Source organism: Equus quagga, chromosome 4 (assembly GCF_021613505.1).
Source record: "Equus quagga isolate Etosha38 chromosome 4, UCLA_HA_Equagga_1.0, whole genome shotgun sequence".
In the NCBI taxonomy this organism is placed as follows: Eukaryota; Metazoa; Chordata; class Mammalia; order Perissodactyla; family Equidae; genus Equus; species Equus quagga.
Genome location: NC_060270.1, coordinates 106874968 through 106901021, shown reverse-complemented (window position 1 = coordinate 106901021; position 26054 = coordinate 106874968). Strand labels below are relative to the sequence as shown.

Sequence of the window (26054 nt, the reverse complement as noted above, 5' to 3'; positions counted from 1 at the left end):
CAAAATAAAAAGTAAAAACAGAAAAAAGAAGTTCAGAGACAGATGTCAAATGACAGATTTAGTGAGAGGATCTAATTGATCTCTAATAAGAATGCACAAGAAAGACAACCGAGGACGTATTGCAGAAATAACACTCCAAGATGTAAAGCTGAGAAGAGTGTAGTACAGTTGGAGGACTCGAATCTTCAGAGGGAAAGTACACATGGAGTGACAAGCAGGAGGAACAAGAATTAATCACTGCATCAATGCATTGTAGTGAAATAATGGTAGTAGTGTACTAATAAATAATAGTAACAGTAAATAATTGGTGTAAGAATAAGTAATGAAAAAGAATTTCCCATTTAGAAATATATCAGGGGGGACTCCCTTCTTCCTACCAGGCCCAAGAAATTAGAGTGTTCCATGTGTTCCTTTTAAAAATAAAGTATTAAATAAAACACCCAGAACCCCAAGGAGCAAATATCAAACACCCGAGGTGGGGAGGGGGGATTCCTTTCTTTCTTTCTTCCCCCATTTTTCACTGGAGCTCGATTTGAAACAATTGAGTTCATCACACTTTTAAATTAAAAAGCACATTGCCATCATCTATCTCTGCCAGTCATCTTTCTTATTTTATTTTTGTCTTTCTTTCATGGCCAATATTCTTATTCCCTTCATACCATAGCTAATTTGCTTGATCTATGCCCTTAAACATAACTTTATAAGATACACAGTGCGTTTGGTGGATATTTCCAATTTACCTAAATGGTGTAAATTTCATTCTGTTTTCTACTTTTCTTATCCAAACTTCTGATTAGAGGTCCTTCAGTGTTGCTGGAACATGTTCACTTATTCTTAATATTTCATATTGAACCTTAGTAAACATCCACCACATTTAAACATCCATCACATCTCATAGTGATGGACACAAGGTTGCCATCAACTCTGTCACCATAAACAACACCACAATCGATATTCTTGTCCTCATCTATGTATGGATTTTTCTGAGAATTTCTGTAAGATATATATACAGGATCATAAAATCATAGGCATATTAATATTTACTTTAGGAAAAATTACTTTCCACTGCAAGTGCATGAAAGTTAGCACTCCATACATATTCACCAACACTTGATATTTTTATCCTTTTTAATTATCGTCCTTCTGATGAGAGTACAGTTATCTTTCACTGTTTTAATTTGCATTTATATGATAATGAGTATGAGAGTTTCCTTGTGTACTATATAGCTGTGTAGATGACTGATCTATGGTATTTTGTCTCTTTCATTGGTTCATTTTTTTCCATTGGAGTTTTAGTCTTTTCCTTGATTAAGAGAAATTATTTCTATATAACAGATGACAATCCCTTATTAGTTTTAAATTTAGCCAATAGCTTATCCATTTATCAGTGGTATCCTTCATTGGACATAAACCCTTACTGTTGATAACATCATAACACTTGGCTTATTCATATCATAGTTAGTGCTTTGGAGGTCTTGCATAAGTCTCTTCCTGCCTATGTCCACAAAGCTATTATCTTAATTTTCTTCTAAGAATAATTCTGTAGACTATGGTGCTTATGGTGCAAATTTCTCATTGTCTATAACATGTTTGTAATCCTCCTTTTTATTGGGAATAAGGAAAGCCAAAGCTTATTTTTCTCCAATTAGAGAGTCTGTTTTCCCCAATATCTTCTAACCATTGATTTTTAGCGCCATTTCATAATATATCATGTCTCCATATATGCATTTATCTATTTCTAAATTTTCTATTCTGTGTCATTTACCTACTTGTCTCTTCTTGCATAAAGATGATATTGGTTTTGTAACTATAGCTTTGCAGGATATCTTGATATCTGGTCAGTATTCTCATTTATCTTCTTATAGTGAACCTAGCACTCTATAGGTGTTTAGTCTTCAACATAAATTTTTGAATGAATTTGTTCAGTTACACCACAGATTCAGAATAATTTTTTTGAGATCGTATTAAAAGCTAACTTGGAGAAAACTGATAATATTTAACACATTTACTGTGTTGTGTCATTCCACCATGAATACCCATATAGCTTTTTATTTACTCAAATTTTTTTAATAAACTTAATACAGCCATTTTCTTAAAGATTGTACATTATTGCTAAGTTGGTTCATGTTTAAGCTTTTGTTTTTAGTTGATTTAGTTAGTATTTCTGGATTAAATATATGTTAAATATGATATATATTTCTATGTTATATAATATATTATATATTTAGATGCATAACTATATATTATGTGTAATATATCCTATGCAATAAAATATATCATATATGAGGGTGGGGCCTTCATGATGGGGACTAATGCTTCTATAAGAGACACCAGAGAACTTGCTTCCTCTCACTCTTTCTGCTATATAAGGACACAGTGAGAAGGTGGCCATCTTCAAGCCAGGAAGAGAGTCCTCAATGGGGAACTGAATTGGCCAGCACCTTCATCTTAGACTTCCCAGCCTCCAGAACTGTGAGAAATAAATTCCTGTTGTTTAAGTCGCTCAGCCTATGGTATTTTGTCATGGTAGCCTGAGATGACTAATTCAGATTTTGTTACCAAGAAATGGGGTGCTGCTATAACAAATATCTAAAAACGTGGAAGCAGCTTTGGAACTAGGTAAAGACTGGAGGAGTTTTGAGGTACATGCTAGAATTATGGAAATTAAGGGTGAAGAGAATTCAAAAAAGAATACCGAGGGTGTGGCTTGACTATTGCTTGATAAAGAGATCACGGGATTATATAAGAAGAAACACTGTTTAAAGTGGATCAGGACAGGCTGAAATAAAGAAAGGGTATTGGACCTAGATTCGACAGGACATAACAATAAAGCTATTTGACTGCGAACATGCACCATTTTTTAAGAAAATGGAAGAATCACCCTAGAAAAAAACCAAGCTCACAGATGTAGAGAACAGACTAGTGGTTGCCAGAGATGGTGTGTGGGCGAAATGGGTGAAGGGAGTCCAAGGTAAAACTTAATTTTAAAATATATAAGTCCTGGGGACATAATGTACAGCATGAGACTATAGTTAATAATACTGTATTGCATATTTAAAAGTTGCTAAGAGAGTAAATCTTGAAAGTTCTCAAGGAAAAAAAAAGCATCACAAGAAAAAGATTTTCTAACTATATATAGCGACAGATGTTAACTAGACTTATTGTGGTGATCATTTTGCAATATATGGTATAAAATATTGAATCGTTATTTTGTACACCAGAATCTGTTTTATGTAAATTATACCTCAATCAAAAACAATAAAAAGATTGACCCTGAAGACAATTCAGAGATCATCAAAGCCATCACTTCAGTTTCAACAGGCCGGATGGCCTCCAATTGAAGCTATGGGGCTGGGGTTACTCAGAACCTTTCGAAACCTCACCTGGAAGAGCCTTGGGGAAATGACCTCCACCTGCCAGAGTTTTGAGGCCACAACGCCTGGCCTGCAGAGCAAAGGGGCAGGACTATTGCCTCAGTGGTTCCAGAAGGCAGAGTATGGAACAAAAGTAGATTATTCTGGAGCCTTACAATCTGATGGAATTCACCTTGCTAGGTTTTGACCTACTTGTGATTTATTCTTACCTTCCTTCCTATTCCTCCCTTTTGGAATGGAGATGTCTATACTATGCCTGTCCCACCATTGTATTTGGGAAGCATGCAGCTCGTCTGGTTTCACAGGTTCACAGCTAGAGAGGAATTTTGCCACCCACTCATACCTCAAGTCTCACTCACAGGTGATTTTGATATTTAGATGAGACTTTGGACTTAAAATTTTGAAATGATGCTGAAAAGAGTTATGACATTTGGGGCTGCTGGAGCAGCATGACTGTATTTTGTATATGAGAAGGATGTTTGTGGGACCAGGAGTGGAATGCTATGGGCTGAATTGTGTCCCGCCGGAATTCATATATTGAAGGCTTAACCACCAATGTGATGGCAACTGGAGATGGAGCCTTTGGGAGATAATTAGATTTCAATGAAGTCATGAAGGTATGACCCTCATTATGGAATTAGTGACCTCATAAGAAGAGACACCAGAGAGCTCACTTCCTCTCTCCCCACCATGTGAAGACACAGTGAGAAGGTAGCCTTCTGCAAGCCAGAAAAAGAGCCCTTCCCAGGAAACCAAATCTTGATCTTGGACTTCCCAGCTTCTAGAATTGTGAGAAATAAACCACTGTTGTCTAAGTCACCCAGTCCATGGTATTTTGTTATGACAGCCAGAGCTGACTAATACAAGTATTTTTCCAAGTTTCTCTTTATTTCACGTATAATAACTTTTGTTTTTCATTTTTCCTTTCCTGTCCAGCCCTTGACAGAACACATTTCCTTTGATGGTTTTAAATTCATACATTTTTCAACTTTTTTCTGGTTGCTACCTGTTCCTTCATTTCTTTTTTTTTTTTTTTCTTTCCTAATTTACCAATATCTCCATCTTCCTGAAAGACAGGATAGCTACTTTAATATATTCTATCTCCTTGCAGCCCCCAAGTCCTTCCAGGGTCTTCTTCCCCAGCAAGTTCTTTCGTTTTCCCTAGACTTAAAAAAAATGTATTTCAAACTAATAAAGACCTATTTATGAAAAATAAACCTTACATTTTTAAAGAAAATATAGGAGAATATATTTATGGTCTTAGGATAGGGAAAAATATTCTTCAACTAGATCCTCTCCAAAAAATGTGAATCATGCTAACTTTCTGCATTGTTCTAGATAGGCAATGTATGGGAGAGTCAAGTACCAATTGACAGGTATCTTTTTGTCACTGTTTTGAAATTTAGATTACTAGTTCTGAAAGAATCAAATGAAGTTTTACCCAGAGAGAAAGCATGTCTTACTTTCGCAAATTTCTAAACCTCTTTGGCCATAAAGATTTGGAGACTAATAAGCAAACTCTGAACTCCACCTGCAGTTAATTCATTCTCTCTGGAGCTCAGACTTCTGGCAGCAGTTACACCTAAGCAGTGCGGGCAAATAAGCACGATACTTAGCCTTCTGTTTCGACTTCCTTCTCTTCCTCAGGGATTCACAGGGTTTTGCACCAAGCAACTTGGAGTGTATTAAAAACCACACTGCGAGCTTCTGGGTTGGTGACTATATGGAGGTCCGGGAAGAGCGCGGCGCCTGGAGAGGGCATGGAAACTCAGCGCCCCTTCCCTCACACCTTGCCCTACTACCTCTTCATCTGGCTGTTGATTCTCAACACGCTCATGTGCTCACCTTTCCACAGAAGATCTTTTTCCTGGAATAGGCGGGGCCTCCTTCTGTCCATCTGAGCAATGGGTCTAGTAACGGAGCCCAAGAGCGCCTCCCGCCGCCAGGCCAACCCCTAAGTGGGAACTACAATTCCCGGCGGCCCCTGCAGACAGTGGGCCATGGCCACGCAGCGCCTGCGCAGTGGCCAAGGCTCCAGCTGTGCTGTGCCAGCCAATTCTTGCGGTAATCCTGCCGGGGGGAGTTCCGCGCTCTGCAGAGAAGTTTTGACCCGATGAGCTGCTCAAGTTGCGTAAGCTTTATTACCAGAGGATCTTTCGTCATGTCCATTACTATCGCTGGCTCAACCATGGCGGAGTGATAAAGTATCACTTTCAACACTGGGAATTTTCGTTAACATTGACAGATGATATTTACAGTTGCTACCAATCCTTCAACAACCAGAGTGATCCGGAAAAGGAGATGCAGAAAATGAATCCACACAAGATTGATATAAGCGCAGTATATTCCCACAGGCTCAATCAACACAATACAGTGAAGCTGGGAACTTTCCAGGCTCAGGAAAAAGAATTGGTGTTTGACATGGACATGACAGACTAGACGATGTGAGGAGATGTTGTAGTTTTGCAGGCATATATTCTGAGTGCTGGACCCTCATGAAGATGGCCATACTTATCATCCACCAGACATTGACAGAGGACAGGAGATTTAAGCGTCATCTCTGGGTATATTCTAGAAGGAGAGGCGTTCATCGTTGAGTCTGTGATGAATCAGTTAGAAAATTGTTCCCAGTACGTTCTGGGATAGATGAGTATTTGAGTCTTGTAAAGGGTGGTCAAGAGGTCAAAAAGACAGTTTGTCTAAGTGAAAAAATTCACCCTTTTGTTAGGAAATATAAACATAATAAAAGACTGCTTTGAAGAATATGCCTTGGTTGATCAAGATATTCTTGAAAATAAAGAAAGATGGGATAGGATGTTAGCCCTTCTTCCTAGAATAATTCATGATTGCTTCCAAAAACTTCAACAAGGCTTCCAAAAGCATCACAATCCACTTCAGGATTGGCAGCATTTGAAGAGGGTAGCCAGCAGATGTGAGAATAACATCCAAAAAGACAAATGTCGATCCTGGCTTGAGTGGGAGATCATGCTCTGGTACTGTTTTCCACAGCTGGATATTAATGTTAGCAAAGGAATCAGTCATTTACTGAAAAGTCCTTTTAGTGTTCGTCCTAAAACAGGTTGCATTTTTGTGCCTATTGATTTACAGAGAGTAGATCGATTTGATCCATTTACTGTTCCAGCCATAGGTTCCATCTACCATGAAGTGGATAGCATTTCCACTAATGAAGAGAAAAAAGAGGAGAACGAAGTTGAATCTGATATCAAACATAGAATCAGAGACTATAAGAAGACCAATCTAACTCCTTATGTAAAAGCTTTTGAACAGTTTCTTGAAAACCTGGATAAATCCCAAAAAAAGGAGTTCTCAAGAAGTGATTTACAAAACGATTTCTGAAGATAACTCCCCTCAAACCAATATGAATATCTTCTACCTTCAATCAAGAATCAAATACTTCAAGATCCACTTAATAAATATGGCAGAACTGTGTATGCCTCTTAATGATCAAAGCAAAATTTTCTTTTCTTCAGAAATAATTATTTTGAAAAGATTCTTGAGACCACCAAGGGAGAATGTCAAATTTCCTGGAAGAAGCAATAATGGGAAGAATAAGTGATTGCAGATAAATTTGTAAAATTTAATGTTGTACAAAAATAATTCTAAGATTTCTGATATGAATACTCAGTTCTACCAGTTGCCATATGTAGAGGTAAGTGAGCAACAATATGCCCAAGACTTGAATCTCGGCTCACTGGATACAGACTCCATATTTCTGGAGTGGTTATTCTGGGTGAATGAGGGCTTTGTCCTTAAGTCTTAGATACGTAAGTCAATTATACCTGGAGTGTGTATTCAGTCACTTCCTAATTTTGCTTACTGATATTTTGTTAATCAAGTCACACCCCAGTGCTAATCTTTTAAAAATCATTTTAAATGGAGCATCTAAACCTACCAAAACTTCAATTCAAAAGATATAAGTTACTAGATTACAATATTAGGGACAAGAAGAGTACTTTTTACAACTATTGCAATTGTACCTCCTAACTTCTTGCCTGAGAGAACAATTGGATTAGTCTACCATAAAGAAGCAGCTTAAAAAAAATAACCAACTTCACCAATATAAAACCTGTTGCACTTGTCAAAACACTTGAACTTTCTATATATCCAGATACTTAAATTTAATTTTAAAGGTTTCGTTTCTTTCATGTTTCATTTTGTTTGATAGACTTTGAAGTGTCGGATTTCTTTTGCCTTGTTTTACAACCAATCTAAGCAAAACAGTTGTTCTGGTTTATATTCTATCTTCCGAGAAGCATAGAGAAGCAAGCGATTAAGCTAGTTTTTTCCGTGACTTATGAAAATTTTCCTTCTTTTGCATTTCCTTTAGCACTGTTTGCTCTATAGCCACACAGTCTTTTTTTTTTTTTTTTTAATCTTTTGGGTTATACGGAACAGATTCCATAATGCAGTCAACACACTGAAATGCGGTGCTTTTCTTTCTCTTTTCTAATTGAAAAAAATATATTAAAGACTGCAAAAAAAAAAAAAAGGAAAACATTCTGGATTGTGGTTTGTATATGAGGATCAAGAATGGTACAGTAAAAACCTACATCAGAGTTGATTTGAAGAAAACCCAGATCAGCGGTCCTTTCTAGAAGCATTAAGAGAGATCGTAGCCCCACCTAGTGTCCTGTGGTGGGATCACATCTTGGAAATGAAAATATCATGGGCAAGATCGTAGATTAGGCAGCTAGCATAAGTCTGGATGCTGACAGGTACAGTAAAAGGGATATTGCTATGTGTTTCTTAGTTACTGTCCTAAAAAACAGGCATGCAAAAGAAACCGTTCTTAGACCTGAGGAATTTGCCAGATATTTACAGGGCCAATCAATAGAAGCACTCATTCATATGTCAGCTTTAAAAACGGGAAAGTTTGAGATGATATAAACTCTGATTGGGTGGAAATAAGAATGGTATGGTGATGAAAGTCAGGGTGGCTGTAACACTTGGGAATAAGAAAGTTCACACACTTCTAAGGATAGTTGTAGCTATGCATAAATGGGGTCATATTGTGCTTTTATTTTTTTCTTTTAGGCAAGTGGAAGATTTAAATACGCCCATTTTGGAATTGGATTGAAATAGTAAACAAAAACAAGTAAAGACATAGAAGGTATGAATAATGCAATCAGTATATTTGATTACATAACTATGGCTATACAAGGGGCAGAGGGCTTAAATTCATCAAAAAGAGAATAATCTTTATTGTCTATCTATTGAATATTTACAAAAATTAAACATGTACTTAGCTAAAATGAATAGCTTAAATCCAAGAAGTAAAGTGTTTATATATCACATTCTCATAATATCATAAAACTAGAAAAAGGGAATTTAAAATGTGTCATAATTACTTGGGAATTAAGAAGCCACTCAACTCTTAAATCAAAGGAAACAGAAAAATAAAAATTATAAACTAAAAAACAATGAAAAGGAGAATACAACAGAACCTAGGAGATACAGAATAAAACAGGATCCAGAAAAACAATGTGCCCTCACAATACTTCATTATCAATAAAGAACATGTAAAATAATGGAGTTAGCATTTACCTTAAACTGTTAGAAAAAGAATGACGATCTCAAATGAAGAAAGAGAATTAATAAAGATGAAAAAGACTAATTTGCTTAAAAACATTTTATTAAGAAACAATAGTATCAGACAGAAGCATACCTATTTGTGTCTGGTTGGAGTAGCCAAACACAGTATTATTTCAAAGTCATTCCAGCAGAGTTTTCAAAGCCTGACTGCCTCATAAATCCAAATCGGAAGCAATATAACGTTTTTAATCATTACCTTTTTCAAAGTGTATCAATGCTCCGTCTAATTTAGAATTGCTGTAAGTGTTTCTTACCACCCAAATTGGGCCCATTTTGGTGTTTCACATGTTCCTGCACAGAGGCTAGAAGTGACTGCCAAACTTTGTCCGTATAAGGCCACAAAATAATGATCTTATGCTTTGTGACCTGGATGGTGTCGGGTGTCTTCCTCAACTAAACTCTCTGCTTGTTGCTCAAAAGCAGCCATAAACACTTGGTAAATGAATAAGTGTAGCTGTGTTCCAATGTGAATTTGTTTATAAGAAAAAAAAGAACTTGGGGGGCTGGCCCCGTGGCCGAGTGGTTAAGTTTGTGCGCTCCGCTGCAGGCGGCCCAGTGTTTCGTTAGTTCGAATCCTGGGCGCGGACATGGCACTGCTCATCAGACCACGCTGAGGCAGCGTCCCACATGCCACAACTAGAAGGACCCACAACGAAGAATACACAACTATGTACCGGGGGGCTTTGGGGAGAAAAAGGAAAAAAAATAAAATCTTTAAAAGAAAAAAAAAGAACTTGGGCATGAATTTGGCTTATGGGCTATGTTTGCTGACCCTGGGTTAGAGTTAAATACTGATTCCAATAAGTGAACAGGCACCATTGATCTATATGTGAATGTATAAGCAAGTCCAGTTCAAAATGAAGAACATATTCATTTTAGAATAATAATGATAATAAAATAGCAATAATTATAATTACCATTATAGCTATCATTTTGGTGGGGCCTTTCTATAGGTCAAACACCTTATATAGTATTTTACATGTAATTTCTTATTTAATATCCTCATCAATCCTGTGAAGCAGGTACTGATATCATTGCCCTTTTCAGATGAAGAAACTGGGCTCTAGACACTTAAAATATTTGTCCAGTGTTCTAATTGAAATGTCGCAGTTTAGGATTTAAAGTCATGTCTGCTGATTCCAAGTTCTAAACAGCAACATAGAAATATTTGGAAGTCAGGGTGTCACATACCTGGAACGTGAGGGTCTTTTTCCTGCATTCAGGGAGCTGTTTCTCCATGTCCATTTTTCTATGAAGCAACTTCCACCCTATTTCCCAGGAAGGAACGCTTCATCTCATCCTCCTGTCCCGCTTTGCTCCAGCATTGGGTACTCCCCAGGGTGGAAGTGAGCATTCTGCCATTCTCTGAATCACATAGTCGTGAGGTTAGAACCCAAGTATTATAACTTGGGGAGCATGGACCCAACTGTCTTTTGTCCTTTTGGAGAGAACTGAGTCCCAGACACAGCAAACCCTTGGTCTTGTAAATTCCATGGAACAAGCTGAAGAAACAGGGCTTCTTTTAGGCCCAGCTGGTCCACCTGCAATGTGATAGACAGGCCAGAGACTTGAGGGTCTCAACTTCTAGGCTCAAAATAAAGGTAGAAAGACCCTGCTATATGCCTCAATCCAGCTTTACTAGTAAAAATTCTGAGCCTATTTTAATACTTACTGGCTCCTTTTCTGGCTTCAATTGGTTAAATTCCCAAAGATGGAAAGAGTGATTAATGAGGCTCACTCAAACCTCCTTTCTATAGGAATCACAGAAATTACAATACATGCCTGGGACTACTTGAGAGCAAGTCCAGATTGTTTCCTGAATGTTATCATCTGCCTAGAGTATACCCAAAGGCAAAATAATTCTAAAATCTGCTGAACTTCCCTGCATTTGACAACTCTTTAAGAGAACTTCTTAAATGATTGCCTGTAATGAAGTTAATGGAAGACTGAAAAATTACAGTCTGATCATGAAACAGGCTGGAACTGAACCTAGTGAGACAATGTGAAATTGCAAAAAACTGTGGAATGAATTAAAAAGGTGAATGGTAGTCACCACTTAAATGAACTGTTTCACAGGATGAAGTTCAACTACAAAGTGATGATTGATGCAAGAACAAGTACATAAAAGAAAGGATAGTTACCAATTTTTCTCTGTTTTCGTAGAGTTCAAATGTTCATCCTTATGCAGAAAACTTAATTCAGGCACAAAGATACATTCTTTAACTCAAAAAATGGTGACAGGTCAATAAGTTACTGAGATGAGGAAAAAGCTCATTAGTCTACAACACTTTAAATGGCTCCTTCTTTTAGATTCTAGATTTTAGAAGTCTTGCCTAAGCCTAGACTCAGGACACTCATCAAAACTATGCTTTCATGTGATCAGGCAGAAGTAACAGATTCTCTTGGCATCATCTAGTGAGATCACAGCCTGTCAGTTTGCACCCTGCAACTGCTGGGAAAGCAAAACTTTGTTTGGCTTGTGAGAATTCTCCCTGAGTAAGTGCAACAGAAGTGAGAGGGATGTCTGGCAGGTAGAAGGTTTTTTCTTAAATTTCTTTGAGGACTAAAACTTGCTAATCACATATTATTTAACAAGCACCATTAGAAGATACTTTGGAATTATTCCTGGTTTATCTACATGACATCAGTAATTCTATGTAAAGAGTACAGGGATTTTTCCCAAGCTGTTGTATTTAAATATAAGATTATACCAAGACATGAATTCTTTCCACTATTATTTAAATACATATTCAGTCAGCCTTGGAAATGTTCTGACCAGTAGATAGATGGATTAGATGTACAAGAAGTGGGAAAAGATAAACATCTATTAATTGGATACAAAGAGAAACCAAGTTTTAGATTACGGATAAATAAGTGAAAGACTATACAGTAGCAGAAAATATACACTTTGCAATGTAAATTACAGTTTAGAATATGGATAGCAGAGAGTAAATAAGACAGAGGAAAATGTAAACATTGCTTCTAATTTTCTGGAAAAGTTTAGTTTGAACAATATAATTGCAGAATGCCTTTTATGTAGTAAAGTTTGTATATCAAACTGATATATGCTTGGATATATCATTAACTCTCAGGAGCTATTGTCTTTTTCCTCTGATAATCTTAAACAATGGAATAAATACAATGGTACTTTATAAGTTAAGCACATGTCTAAATCAATGTCTTCATGTATTTACATCAACATTGCCTCTTCTCCCTTCTCCCACTATCAGTCTCTTTCTCTACCAGGGGTCATCCAATTTGGAAAAACTAAGCTATATTGAAGCCTATGAAAGCATCTCTGAAAACAAAACAAAATAAAACTGGATTTCTTTAACTTTAGAATGTTCTAAGAATTGCTTTCATTGTTTCTGTCCCCAGCAATGGCAAAATAATTGACTCTGAGGTGAATCAATACTAGTTCTTTGCTCCTTTGCCAACCTTAAAACAAAAAAAATAAAGTTATGGGTATACCATAGGAGTATTGGATTCCTATTGCTGTCTTAGCAAAATACCATGAACACAGTGGCTTAAAAAAACACAAATTCTTTATCTTATAGTATGGAGGTCAAAAGTCTCAAAATTGAAGTGTCAGAGGGGGTGCATTCTTTCTGGAGGCTCTACAGAGGAATCCGTTTCCTTGCCTTTTCCAGCTTCTAGAGGGCTCCCAGTGTTCTCCTTCCTGCATCCTGAAAACTCTCTCTGACTCTGACATCCCTGCCTCCCTCTTTTTGGGACCCTTTTGATTACAGTGGACCTACTCAGATAATCCAGGATAGTCTCCTCATCACAAGATCCTTAACTTAATTACATCTGCAAAGTCCCTTTTGCCAGGTAAGGTAACACACTGACAGGTTCTGAGGGTTGGGATGAGGACATCTTTAGCAGGACGAAGGGGAGGACATTATTCTGTCTACTACAGTAGCATTTAGAAACTTGAGTCTAAATTTAATGTGGTCTAAGGAGGAGAAATAAATAGAGGAGAAGAGAAAAGAAAGTAATAGAGAAAAAGAAAAGAAAAGAAAGCAAGTAAGAGAGAAGAAGAGAAAGAAAGAAATAGAGAAGAAAAAAGGAAGAAAAAAGGAAGAGTTTTGCAAAGAGTTTAAGTTTCTTCCTTATCACTAAAACTACAATGAAAGATGTTAATGTAATTCCTATGGGATATTAAAGGGGAAATAAGTTCTGTTAGAGCAGAAGCCAGCCTTTTTTGGAGAGTAATTTTTTAATCTGGACCATGAGATATTTAAACAATTTACAGATGTAAATTGCCTTCCCTTTCCCATTATCTGCCTATCTGTCCTTCTACAGATGTGTAAATGCAAGTCAGGGAAAATACAGAAAGAATTTCACATTTAGGAAATTTTTTAAAGGTATCTATCTGACCAGCTTCATGATTATATTCTAGTCCAAGCCCCACTTCATATGTAAATTATTATAAGTGTCTAGTTACTAGAGTTTTTCCAAGGCTGCCACCACAAGCTATCCTGTGGATTATTCTTCTTAACACATGCTGCTTATCAATCACTTGATTGCTTCAACCCCTTAAATTATACTACTTGGCGGACTGATTCATTGGTTAATCAATTCTTTCATTCATTTGTTCGTTCTACTGATATTTTATTGGCCATTTTGTAGAGTTTGTGCTGGATACTGGGGAGGGTGGGAAGGGTGACAAGCACAGAAAAATATAAATGCATGTAGTTTCACAGCCTTTCCAGGCTCACCACCACTGAGAATTATTTTGTTGCTTTAGGGAGACAATAGCATACTGCTTAGTGAAGATCACAGACAGTGGACTCAGACTTTCTAGGTTCAGACAGGGGCTCGACCATTTATCATCCTTCTGATCTTGTGCCTCACATTTTTCCTAAATAAAATTAGAATTGTTTTAGCCCTTATCTAATGGATTTTTGTTTGGAGTGTAAATAAGCCAATCCACGTAAAGTGCAGAAACCAGTGTCTGACGCATCAAGAATTCCCCAGTAGACGTTAACTGTTATTATTTCCCAGTCCTCACTTATTTCTCTAAGGATTGTCTTCTAACCAAAGAGCCCACATTTATCCTGATAGTACATAAAAGGGAAGACTGGAGAAGAAGAGAGACTAGTGGGATTAGCTTTGTCTAGAGCACAGGATTTCTCTTGGGAGAGAATAAAGGAAAGAGAGAAAAGAAACAGAGATGACCAAGAGATATAAGAAATATTGAAAGTGGAAATAAAATAGGGAAATGATTTTTAAGAACATGACTTAGCCTTTAGGATTTTTAAGAAAATATAGTAGAGACTAAAATTGCTTTTATTTATTTTAAGGTTGCCAGATAATTTTTTCATTCATTCATTCAACAAATTATTAATAAACTAAAACCATGTGTCATATCCTGTGCTAGGTGCTTGTGGTAGTCATGAAGAAAAAGACAAACTAGGTTCCTGTCTGCGTTTAGTTTTTGTTTAGGGAGAATGACAAACATTGAGTGAATAATCAGATATATAAATGTTAAATTATTAATGTTGCAATTGCTATAATTGTAAAAGTTGAGGAATTTGATCTGCTCAGGATAGTCAACAAAGCTGTCCCTGGGACCTGAAGGATGATTAAGGGAGCTAGCGTAGCCTGTTCTAGGAACTGAAGGAAGGAGTGTGGCTGGGGTGCATTCAGTGAGGTGGTCCTTGGAATGAAAGGAGACTGGAGAGGTAGAAAATTGTCAGACCATGTAGGGCCATGGGAGCCTTAATAATGATTTTGGTCTTTGTCTTGAGGAGAAATGGGTTGATATAATCGATTTTATATTGTGAAAGGATTTTTCTTCAAACAGAGACTGCTTGGAATAGAAGAGGATATGTGGATGGACCAGTAGGAGGAGATTGCATTAGTACTGATGAGAGCTCATAGTGGCTAGGAGTAGGGTAATGATACAATAAATGTGGATGACGATATGGATTTAAAAGCTGTTTAAGAGTGAAGCAACAGGTTCTACTAATAATGATGGAATAGACGTGAGAATCAAGGAGAAGAAAGTGCCATGGATAACTCCTAAGTTTCTGGCTTGACTAACTAGTTGGATAGATAGGAGCTGTATTCCTGGGAAGACTGGAAAGGGCTAGAAGTTGTGTTTGATTTATTTTTGACTCTGAAAAATCTGTCCTCAAATTGAAAGCAGAGTTTATCTAGAATTAAAATCATCATGCCAAGAGTACTGATTAATTATGAGCATATGACATTAGAATTTACTGTTAAAAGGCATGCAGGTTGACCAGATTTGAGTTGTGATTTGAGGGAAAAGCTTGTTTATCAAGACAGAAGATATAAAATATTCTGTGCAATTTCTTTCTTTTTTATTTGTTTGTTTTCATTACGTAAAGAAAGGGAAACTTCTCTGTATAATTGCAGACTAGACAATGTTTTCAACCCAGCCTGCGTGGAAACCCAATATGTGAAGCAGTAGGAGTTTCCTTTCCTGGGAAGAGATGGTCAATATTAGACATGCCTGGATGAATTTAAAGCCATTGCACTGCCCTGCTGGCTGAGGCTGGAGACTGGGCTGCTGCTATAAAAATGGAAGATAGTAGGTCTCTTCTGCCAGAGACTGGAGAAATTTGTAGGTAATTCTGTGCAAAAAAGAGGAGAAAAGGAATTTACGTTAAAAGAAAAATAAGCTCTTGTTATAGAAGAGAGAGAAAAACCATTGAAGAAGCAAAAAAATTCTGCCAGTTGTGTGAGGGTCTGCAGGGTCAGGTGTTGGTAGACAACATTTCAGCAGAAAATGCCCTCATTACACTAGAGGTAGTACCGTAACTTGGATTCATATGCAGAATTTATAACGACTCTTTAAACAAGAAGGGTAGAAATAATCTGCCTATGAGTTTAAAGAGAAGAAGCTTCTTTTCTGAATGAGAAGTCAAGGAGCCAGTGTCTTGGAAGATCAATACAAGTTGAACCAAGACATGAAAGAATCTTCAAGAAAAAAATCTGTCTTAATCACTCAACTAGCACACACCTTGATTACTTGATAAAGTCAGTGAAGAATGAAGAAAAAGAGAATTGTGGCAAGATTCTAAGACTAAGAAAAAAGAAGCAGACCGATTTGAGGAACTAGTTATCATGCAGGTAAGCATCATCTTTTTGACTAAAGATACCCCAAGTCCCTGGTGTGCTGTGTTGCCAATGCCTATCTCGCCACAGCAAGCCTAGGGCTGAAGAGAACAGTACTCACAATTCCTTTTTTTCTGAAATCAAGGTTGATTACAAGATGGATTACTATGAGCACTTAGGGACCCATGCCCTTGCATTTCACAGAAGCCTCCTTGAAGAATCAGTGATTTAATTATGAATCCATTGAGTAAACTGGCACATTTCAATATACCTACACGAGAGCTCAAAAAGATGTAATGTGCTTTGAGCACAGAGAGAGTTATTCACCAGTCTAGACAACTTACAGGAGTTAGGCTAGAGGAGTATTATTAAAACTAGATTTTTATTTTACATATATTAAAGGTTGACATATATTAATATAACACATATATCATATATAGAAGAGTACATGTGTACGTGTACACCTCAGTGAATTTTTATAACATGGATATAGCACAACCATGGAATCAACACACAGATAAAAGTATAGAAAATATCCAGCACTCAAGAAATTCCCTCTGTGCCCTCTCTCTACCACTTTCCCCAAAAGAAACCACTATCCTGACTTTTATCACCCTAATTAGTTTTGTTGATTGCAGTGTTTTGTAAAAATAGAATCCTAAAGCATGTGCTCTTTTGTATGTATCTTCTTTAGCTGAATATTATGATTTTGAAATTCATCCAAATTCTTGTATGTAGCAGAATTTGAGTATACCATAATTTATGCAACCATTTGAACTACCTTGAAAGAGGAAAGAATTACTTTGTGGTAGGCTCAATAAATCAAGGATTCATTGTGTACTCTCTAGGAAATCCATCCCTCTTTCTACCAAAATAACAATACAATCTATAGTTAAGTGAATATAAAGGAAAATAGAAATATTAAAAAATGCATTTGATTAATTCATAATAAGTCAAGAAAGGAGAAAAAAGAAACAAGAACGAAATGGAAAAATGGAGAAAAAAAGAGTAAGCTGATAGATCTAGATCCCAAAATACCAATGATAACATTAAGAGATGAAGCCTTTCAGTCTGGATGAAAATAGACCTAACTATTTTCTGATTGCAGTAAACATACCTTAAATATAAGAAAGGTTGAAATTAAAAGGATGCAGAAGCATATGTCATGAAATATCAATCAAAAGAAAGAAGGTGTAGCTTTACTAAAAATCATACGAAAATATTTTAAAACAAGAAGAATCACTAGAAACAAAAATGATATTTCATAATGATAAAAGGTTGAACTTCCTGGGAAGATATCACAATATTATATCTTTGTGTACCCAAAATATGGTTTTAAAATATAGAGAGAAAGTATGGACTAAATTATGTGAATAAAAAGCAAAACCACAATTATAGTAGGATATTTCCCATATCTCTTTCAGTAGCTGATAAAAGAAGGCAATGAAAAATCAGAAGCATAAAAAATATTTGAACACCACCATTAACAAAAATGACTAACCGACATATAGAACATCCTACCCATTAACAACAAAATACACTTTTTCTCCCCAACGGCACATGGAACATTTAACAAAATAGACTGTGTCTTGGACCATAAAGCTCAAGGTTTAAAAATCATCCAGAATACTTATCTGACCACAGTAGAATTAAGCTCGTAGTAAATAACACACACACACACACACACACACACACGAAGTCTCTAACTGTTTAGCAATTAAAATAACACACTTCTAAATAGCCCATTGGACAAACAAATTGTCAAGGAGATAAGATAATATTTTAAGCTAAATGAAAATGAAAGCAAAACAAACAGAAACTTATAGAATGCAGCTAAAGCAGTGCTAAGTGAAATTCGTAGATTTAAATGCATATTGTGGAAAAGAAGAAAGCCAAATATCAGTAATTGAAGAATCCATCTAAAGAAGAGAGGAAAATATCAGCAAATAAAACCAAAATAAAAAGGAAGAAAATAAAAAAGATAAGATGCACAAACAATGAAATGGAAAACAAAGAAACAGTAGAGGACTCAATAAAACCAAATTTAGTTCTTTAAAAAGACTAAGAAAATTGGAAAAAACTAGCAAAGCTGATCAAGAATAAAAAGAAATTACCAAATCAAGAATTTAAAAATGTAACATCATTACATATTCTACAAGTATACAAAGATAAGAGAGAGTGTAATAGACAACTCTATTCCAATGAGTTAAACATTTAGATGAAATGGAGAAATTTCTTAAAAATGTAATTTTCCCAACTTGGCATGGGAAGAAATGGAAAATGTGAACAGCTCTATACCTATTTAAGAAATTAAATGAAACATTAAACCCATGGTTTCACGTGTGAACTTTCCTAAATATACACAAAATTCAGAAAATAGAAAAACTACTTGAATCCTTTTATGAGGTCAGCATAACCACAGATCCAGTATCTGACAAGGATATTATAAAAAAGACAAATTGCATGCCATGTCTCTCATGATCATAGATGCAAACACCCTAAACAAAATATTAGTAAATCAAACCTGATAATACATAAAAAGGATAATATACCATCATCAAATTGATGTATCTGGAAGAAAGTAAAGCTGGTGTGACACTGGTAAAGCAGTTTATTCTAGACTGCCTTTTCCGAGCCAGGATTCCTTCACTCTGCATAATTCTGAACCATTTGCCTCTTTTGCTTCTTGATTTTTCAACTTCATTTTTTATATTTTCATGTCGTCCTTTCCCTTGCCTTTCAGAAGACTTCCTAGTCTTACATTGGGGTGCCTGTCAACCACAATTACAAATCTCCTTCTAGCAATACTCAGGCAGCCTTGAACAGTGTTTGGGCCTACAGCCTTCCCTGTTGGAGCAGTTTCTGAGTCCCTAACTTAGGTTTCTCTGGGGAAGTGTATTTCTGTATGGTTTTCCATGTTCTCTCCAGTGGTAGCTGAACAAACTCCTGTACTCATTGAAACATGAATTAGGACTGAAATTATGTTCTTAAACATTGCCCAGTCAGCTACATTGTCTTAGATAGGATTTCATAGAAAATAGAATATGAAGTAAAAACTTCTGTGCCTGATTTTCATTTCTAATTGCAACGCTATGGGAGCTGAGGTCTGAGGGACAGCAATCACCAAAAAAGCATAAGCAAACAGCTTTTGCTTCAGATTCTGATCTCTATAAAAGGGAGAACAGATATACGGGAGTGCATTATTGAGGCAGCCCCAGCTTTGCAGCAGGGATGAGTTTTTGCTTTGTCTTGCTGGATGCTTTCATAGAAGTGGTATAGAGCTACTGCATCTCAAACAGTCCAAATGAGGAAGGTGGTGAGAGGGAATTTATTCTGGTTCCTCGGAATTCCTATCCCTCATTGGTCAAAGTTTTCCCCGGGGAGGAGTAATTTGCCTTCCCTTCTAGGAGTCTTCCCTTTTTCAGCTCCAGTCAGGATGCCAAATCTCTCCACCTGCTGCGTGGAACTTTCCTTGAGTCAGAAGTGGTGGGAGGAGCAAGCGTCACAAAATTTAGCATTAGGTTGTGCTGCAATAGTTGGGACTAGGGCCATGTAAAGTTGGTATATTGACAGCAACTGAGACCAAAGACTTGGTCTAGGAAACTTAGATGAGTTCGAGATCTGTGGCGACAGTAAGTGGTACCAGATACGCTTATACAGCCCGAGACTGCCTGTTAGACTCTAGAAATATATTCCATGCATCTAGTTTTGCCTCTTTAATGAATAAAATTATTTTCTAGTTTTCAATTTGATACTCAAGAACACTGTTAGTTTAACACTCTGATATTTTGCAAATTCTGTACTACTACATTTTTAAGATCTGGGACACACATCATGGCAGGGCATGCCAGGTTAATATCCTCAAGTAATTTATCATTCGAAAAATAAATCATACACTGAAATTCAGAATATATTAATAAGACCAATGCTAATAGCAAGCTTTATCAAAACATAATTTTACTCCAACACATTTTTGTTTCATATTTTTATAGCGCTTCTTGGTGTACACTCATTCATTGTGTTAACATTTCTTGAGTGCACTATGCACTTCTCAGACATTATAAGACTTGGGGTGATAACTAAAACTGGACCCTGTTTATATGGTTATAAATAATAGTCACTGTAAAATAAATTTAGAAATACATTTATGAAAGGATCAAAGTGGAGAATGAGTGGTTGGAAGTAAGGAATAAAAATGACCAATATGCTAATCAGTTTTACAAGTTATTTAACACTTCACTTTTACATCCAAGTCATAACGAAAGTGGAAATTATGTTATTACCATAAGAGATGGCTACTTCCATCCTTCCATTCCTTTTATCATTTCCATTTAATCGTGTTTAGAAGATGGATTAGAATTTAACTTGTCACTTACAGCTCTTAGTAAAGCTTGGAAAGAGTTGCTTTTCAACGCTCTCCACTCAGCAGTCCCAGTGGGCCTGTGAGGAGTATTATGTTCTCCAGCTCTTGGCATAATGTGCTAAAAGGATGCCAGTGCTTAGCCAAAGCAGTTACATTAGGAAAAGTGAATCTTTGGAAGAAGCCCGTGCCACTTATCTTGAGCAAACAGAGCAGTCATAAGAGGGAGCTTGGCTGGTGCTGGGCAGTGATGCAAGGAGGCAGCTCTTGGGGGATGGCGGGTACTGACTGAAGAAGCCGGCTCCTCCAACTGGTAGAAAACAAACACCTGATGCTCAGATGTACAAAATAACTCATTGTTATACTCATGATCACTGCCATACCAGTATAGCACAGTACTTTATTCTGTCTGCACTTATGATCTGGGCTGCAGTTAAAATGTAGATCCCTGGACTCCACTCTATATCTACTAGATTTGCAATAAGTTCTTCAAGCTATTTTTATGCAAAACGAAGTATGGGGACTATGAGTTGGGTTAGAATTTAAAGATTAAGAGGTTACCCACTAGGGGTTAAGAACATGGACCCTAGAAAAAGTCTGCCTAGACTCAGTACTTATGTTGAGATGATAATCTTACTTCCCTATGAGCCTTGAGCTCAACATGTACTATGTGCTCGATGAAGTCTGGCTGTAATGACAATTGTCCAGGCAAAGAGCCATATTGTCAATGCCTTTGCTCCTGTGTGCTGCCCTTTAATAAATTCATTTCCTCTTTAGGAATATTCTGAATGATCATTTTAAGTGGATTTCAAACCTACAGAATTAGGGATTTTTTCATTGAAAAAAATTGGTATTCTCCATTTTTGAGGGGTCAGGGGTCTATTTATTATGGTCTAGTTACTTTCCTACACATGGGAAAGCCTAGACTTAAGGAGAAGCATCATTGTTCAACTGTGTTAAATGTCAGAGGAACATAGGCTGAGTTGCCCTTGAATAACTGGGACCCAGGTAAACAATTCAGGATTCATTGTAGTTTCAAAACAAAGAATAACTTGATCTTAGTTGTACAGGCAATGAAGGAACTGGATAAGGAGTGAGAAGCCCTGTTAAAAAGAGAATCTAGGCTATTTTCAAGGAAACAAATTAGTGGAGAGTACAATATACTGCATATTCATATGTTCCATTATGCCTCTGACTTCAGTAAATACTTAACTCTCCTTGAAATGAATATCTACCACAAGTTTGAGTTTGAGCTGAAGAGTATATTGTATGTGATGTTATCAATAAAATTTTTGAGTATAAATAATATTTTTTAAACAACTAATTTTAAGTAAAATGAAGCCATCATGTTTCGGATGTAGCTGTGAGTTCTCAGACAATCACAATCTTCTTTAGTCTCAAGGTCTCCAAGACTCAGAAAATCGCCAAAGCAGTCATAAATTTCTTACATTATCTTCACTCTCTAAAAGCATTTTCAGTTTTTCCTCCCTGCTCTTGGACTGTTGAAAATCATTACCATTGCAGCAAGACTAATTTTTGTGCCATTACAAGTACTGACATTTATTCTTAATGACCATGAGGGTGGAAGCCAAAAAGCAATTGCAATTGATTTTTTGCAGAAAGTTCTTTTAGTCGCAATTATAGCATTTGTATAAATTTAAAAATCTGCAATTGAAGATGTTTCAGCTGACAAATTCTCAATTATTAAAATATGAAACATAATTTTCTAAAACAAATGTTTCTCTAAAGCAAGATCTGGAACTTGCCACTAATTTTGACCCTCAAAATGTTGTTCTCTTTTCCTAGATTCCAAAGTAAATGGTCACTTTTTTGCAACTACCCTCCGCCACAATGTAGCAAAAATGTCCTTGCATTCCGAATTCTTGAAACAAATTATCTTATCAGAGTAAGGTTTGGGCACTGACTTCATGTAAATTCCCTATGGTCTGCCTAGAATTTCAAGGGTGGTTCTTTCTCTGAAGCACTTTAGTGCTATTATTTTTTAGTGAAGTGATTTTGAAACCTTCTAATGTCCTTCCTGCCAGCTTGCTTGTTTCTCTCGTCTTTTCTTACCTTTTCCTATGCTTACGTTATGGGAGGCTCAGATATTGAATCAAGAAGAGAATAGGTTCTAAGTTTGTTTTTGTTTTCTCTTTACACATCAATCCCTATTTCTAGACAAATATGGCCTCTAGAAATATAACCTCCTTACTCTTATACCTTGTGGCCAAGATTCTTATAGCTACAACCAAGCTGACTGTTACGGAGTTGTTGAAATTGCTGCACTGGTCTTAGTCATTCCGATGGGAAATTTTTTTGATCCCTGCTGTCTAGATAATCCAAAAAATTTTTCTTGATCCTCTATAGTATCTTCTATTTGTTCTTGTAATGCATTTATCACATTGTACTGTAAGTCCTATTTATTTGTCTGTATCCTTTATTAGACTATAATTTTCATGAGGGCAAGAAGGGGTCTGCCTTGTGCCTAACACAGTATCTGGCATATAGTAGGTATCCTAAAAATATTTGTGTATAAAATTAACAATGAAAGTTCCCTTTCTGCTTGCTTTTGGGAACTAAGAAGGACAAGGCCTGGGTTGTAGGCAGGACATCTAACACTCTATCATTGACACTCTGTTGCCTTAAATGTCCCTTTTGAGATACATCTTCAATTCTACAATGAGAGAGTTGAACTAGGAGCTATCTAGAGATCATTGGCAGCTCTGAATGTCTAATAATACCTGATATTTGCTGTTCCTTACCATTAATTTGAACCAGAGGGGCAAAAGGCAAGGTAAGTGAATGTGCATCCTTGCAAATGTGTGTAAATGTATACATAAACTGAGTAATTAATGAGAAGGAGAGGAGGAAAGGAGCCAGGGAGAGAAGGAGGATGGGAGAGAGAGACACACACAGACTGAAATTTAGATTTTAGACAGGAGTTATTTCAGATATACTAATTGAATCAACTCAAACATATCAGATACAATTATTAACCTCACCAAAGCGCAGCTGAAATGAAAACAGATCTATCTGAACCAAAATTTTGCACGAAACCCTCCTCCAAGAAGAAAAAGCTGAATAAAACGATGGGGATGTAAGGTAGAGGGAGGTAGACTTTGTAACATATAAGGCTTAATTTGAACACCAGAGGGCAGTAGGGTATTTTCTTATTGAAAATATAATGTATCTAAAGGAAAAACTTAATTTGAAACATTTTTCAATCAGCCACATTTACTCAATGCCCACTGTGTGCAGACGCTTGAAAAATATGTTGAGGAAATTCCTTAAGAAACCATGTACTCAGCTCGTAGGCATTTAAAATGGAATAATTTTTAAACCCATCATTGGTCCTATGTTACCTTATTTAAATCAACGCTTCCTAATTTAATTAAAACCAAAGTAGCTAATACATATGCCTCTTAATAACATCGAACTGTAATTTTTTTATTGCAAAATAATTGACACATAGCATTATATCAATTTCAGGTGTACAACATAATGATTGGATACAGGTATATGTGGCAAAATGATAAGTCTAGTTAACATTCATCGCTATGTATAGTTACAATTTCTTTTTCTTGATGAGAACTTTTAAGATCTACTCTCTTAGAAGCTAAACTATAATTTCTTGAGTGGCATTCTACTTCCTTTGTGCAAGCGCTCTCTGAATAAATGCCAATAACCAACAGAGTGCTAATTCTCTTCTCCAGTATTCAAACTGCTTCAGATCATAGAAAGGAAAATATTTGGGGTTTTTGTTTTCAGGAAACCATGATTTTTTTCATGTGAAGGAACACAATCAAGATTTTAGACCCAGAAGGGAAAAAGAATCATTGAAATCAACTGTTCTGATCCCTTAATTTTTGCAAATAAAACAACTGAAAAGAAAAAATATCTTCTCCAAGATCACACTGTTTTCTAATGCTACCCTGTCCAGTATGGTAGCCCCTAGCCACATGTCCATATTTGAGCTTATATCAATTACAATAAAATAAAATTTTTCAGTGCAGTTCTTCAATTTCATTAGCTATGATTTAAATGCTCAAAAGTTACATATGGCTAATAACTACTGTATTAGACAGGCAGGCATGAAACATTGCCATCACTGCAGAAGGTTCTTTTGGATAGCAGTGGACTAAAGAAAGAGCTGGAATAAGACCAGACCTCTTGAGATGATGTACCAGAGAAACTGAATCAGAAAAGTGTGGCGTCAGCAAACACAAACAAAACGACTGTTTCAAGAAGGAAGTAATAATACCACAGAGGTGTTAGGCAGATGGAAACTGAAAAGGATCCATTAATTCTGGCATTTAGTAAATCTTTTTCCGTATCTTTATGCAGCGCCCGCCCACTTCCCAGTATCCTAACATAACATCATAATTTTCCAGAGAGGGAAAATAATTGTAACAAAATGAAATTACTGAATTATAAGACATGATAACATATAGTGTCAGTTAATCAGCATTGAAACCTGTTCAGTTTAAATTTTTGTAGTGTAAACTATGCAAAATATTTGTGAAAGTACAAACTGAAGAAAAGATAAACTAATATGGCATCTTATAGAACATCAGCTATTACCTTTTTGGCTTCTGCAAGGTATTTTATTCACGTAAGATGCTCTTATTGGTGACCATGGCAAGAGCATTTCGGTGCGAGAGAAAGAGCCTCAAGCAAATTCCAGAGGAGAATGAAAGAACGATTGTATAAGTATAAGCTGTCCTTTTAAGAAGTTGGCAGAGAAAAGAAAGAGGATAGTAGCCCACAGAAGACCAGGAGCTTGTTTCACTGCCCTGTCTGCTTTAAGATCAATAAATGAGCTTCAGACTGGTTCACGAATCTTGTGACACTAAGTGAAGAACTTTCTACATTTGTGCATTTGTATCTTTTTCTGTAAATAGAGTGTGTAGCATATCTATAGGTTAGTTGATTGGGAGAATTATGAAGACAAAGAAAAAGAGGTGAAAACTGAGCAAGGTCCCAGAGGAAGAAGGTAAGAAAAGGAATCAAGAAGACAGAGGAGAAGTATATCTTAGGAAAGAGTACAGAAGCCTCAGTTTGGGTCACCATAGGGAAGAAGGGCTGGATAGGCAGAGAGAGAGTTTTTGAATAATCGGATCAGGAAGTGCTGCAACACTGTTTACAGAGCTTCAGATTTCTTCCTGGTTTCACCCAGGACTTCTCCAAATATTTTGGCAAATAAGACCTCTACATAGAAGATTCTTTCTGTTAAACGATATGTTTCATTTTGTGGAAAATATCCAAAAACACTGATTATAAACTAATTTATCAGCAAATACTAATTAAGCACTTAATATAAGCTGATTATATTCAATACCATGTTTTAATATTCTTAGATATGTTTACTTGCACCAAGACCAGAACTATGCAAAGAGAGACCCAGCACAGGACAACTTCAATAATTTGAATACATTTAGTGCGTTTGGGAGTCTTACTTTTCTTTCCTACGCATCATGCATAGTGTATTTTCTACCTTTCTCCTTCTTGACCAAAATCTTCGTTGTACTTTACATTAAGTACTCAGTTCCTAGGACACCTGTCTACTTATAATGTGGCACTATTTCCTTCAACTTGTCTGTATTTTATTCTAAGGTAGATGT

At 36.4% G+C, this 26054-nt stretch overlaps 1 pseudogene; it reads left to right on the top strand.

The window, feature by feature from the left end:
• Nucleotides 1-3345: 3345 nt before the first annotated feature.
• On the top strand, nucleotides 3346-6731 carry LOC124238692 (DNA primase small subunit-like; annotated as a pseudogene).
• Nucleotides 6732-26054: the final 19323 nt, after the last annotated feature.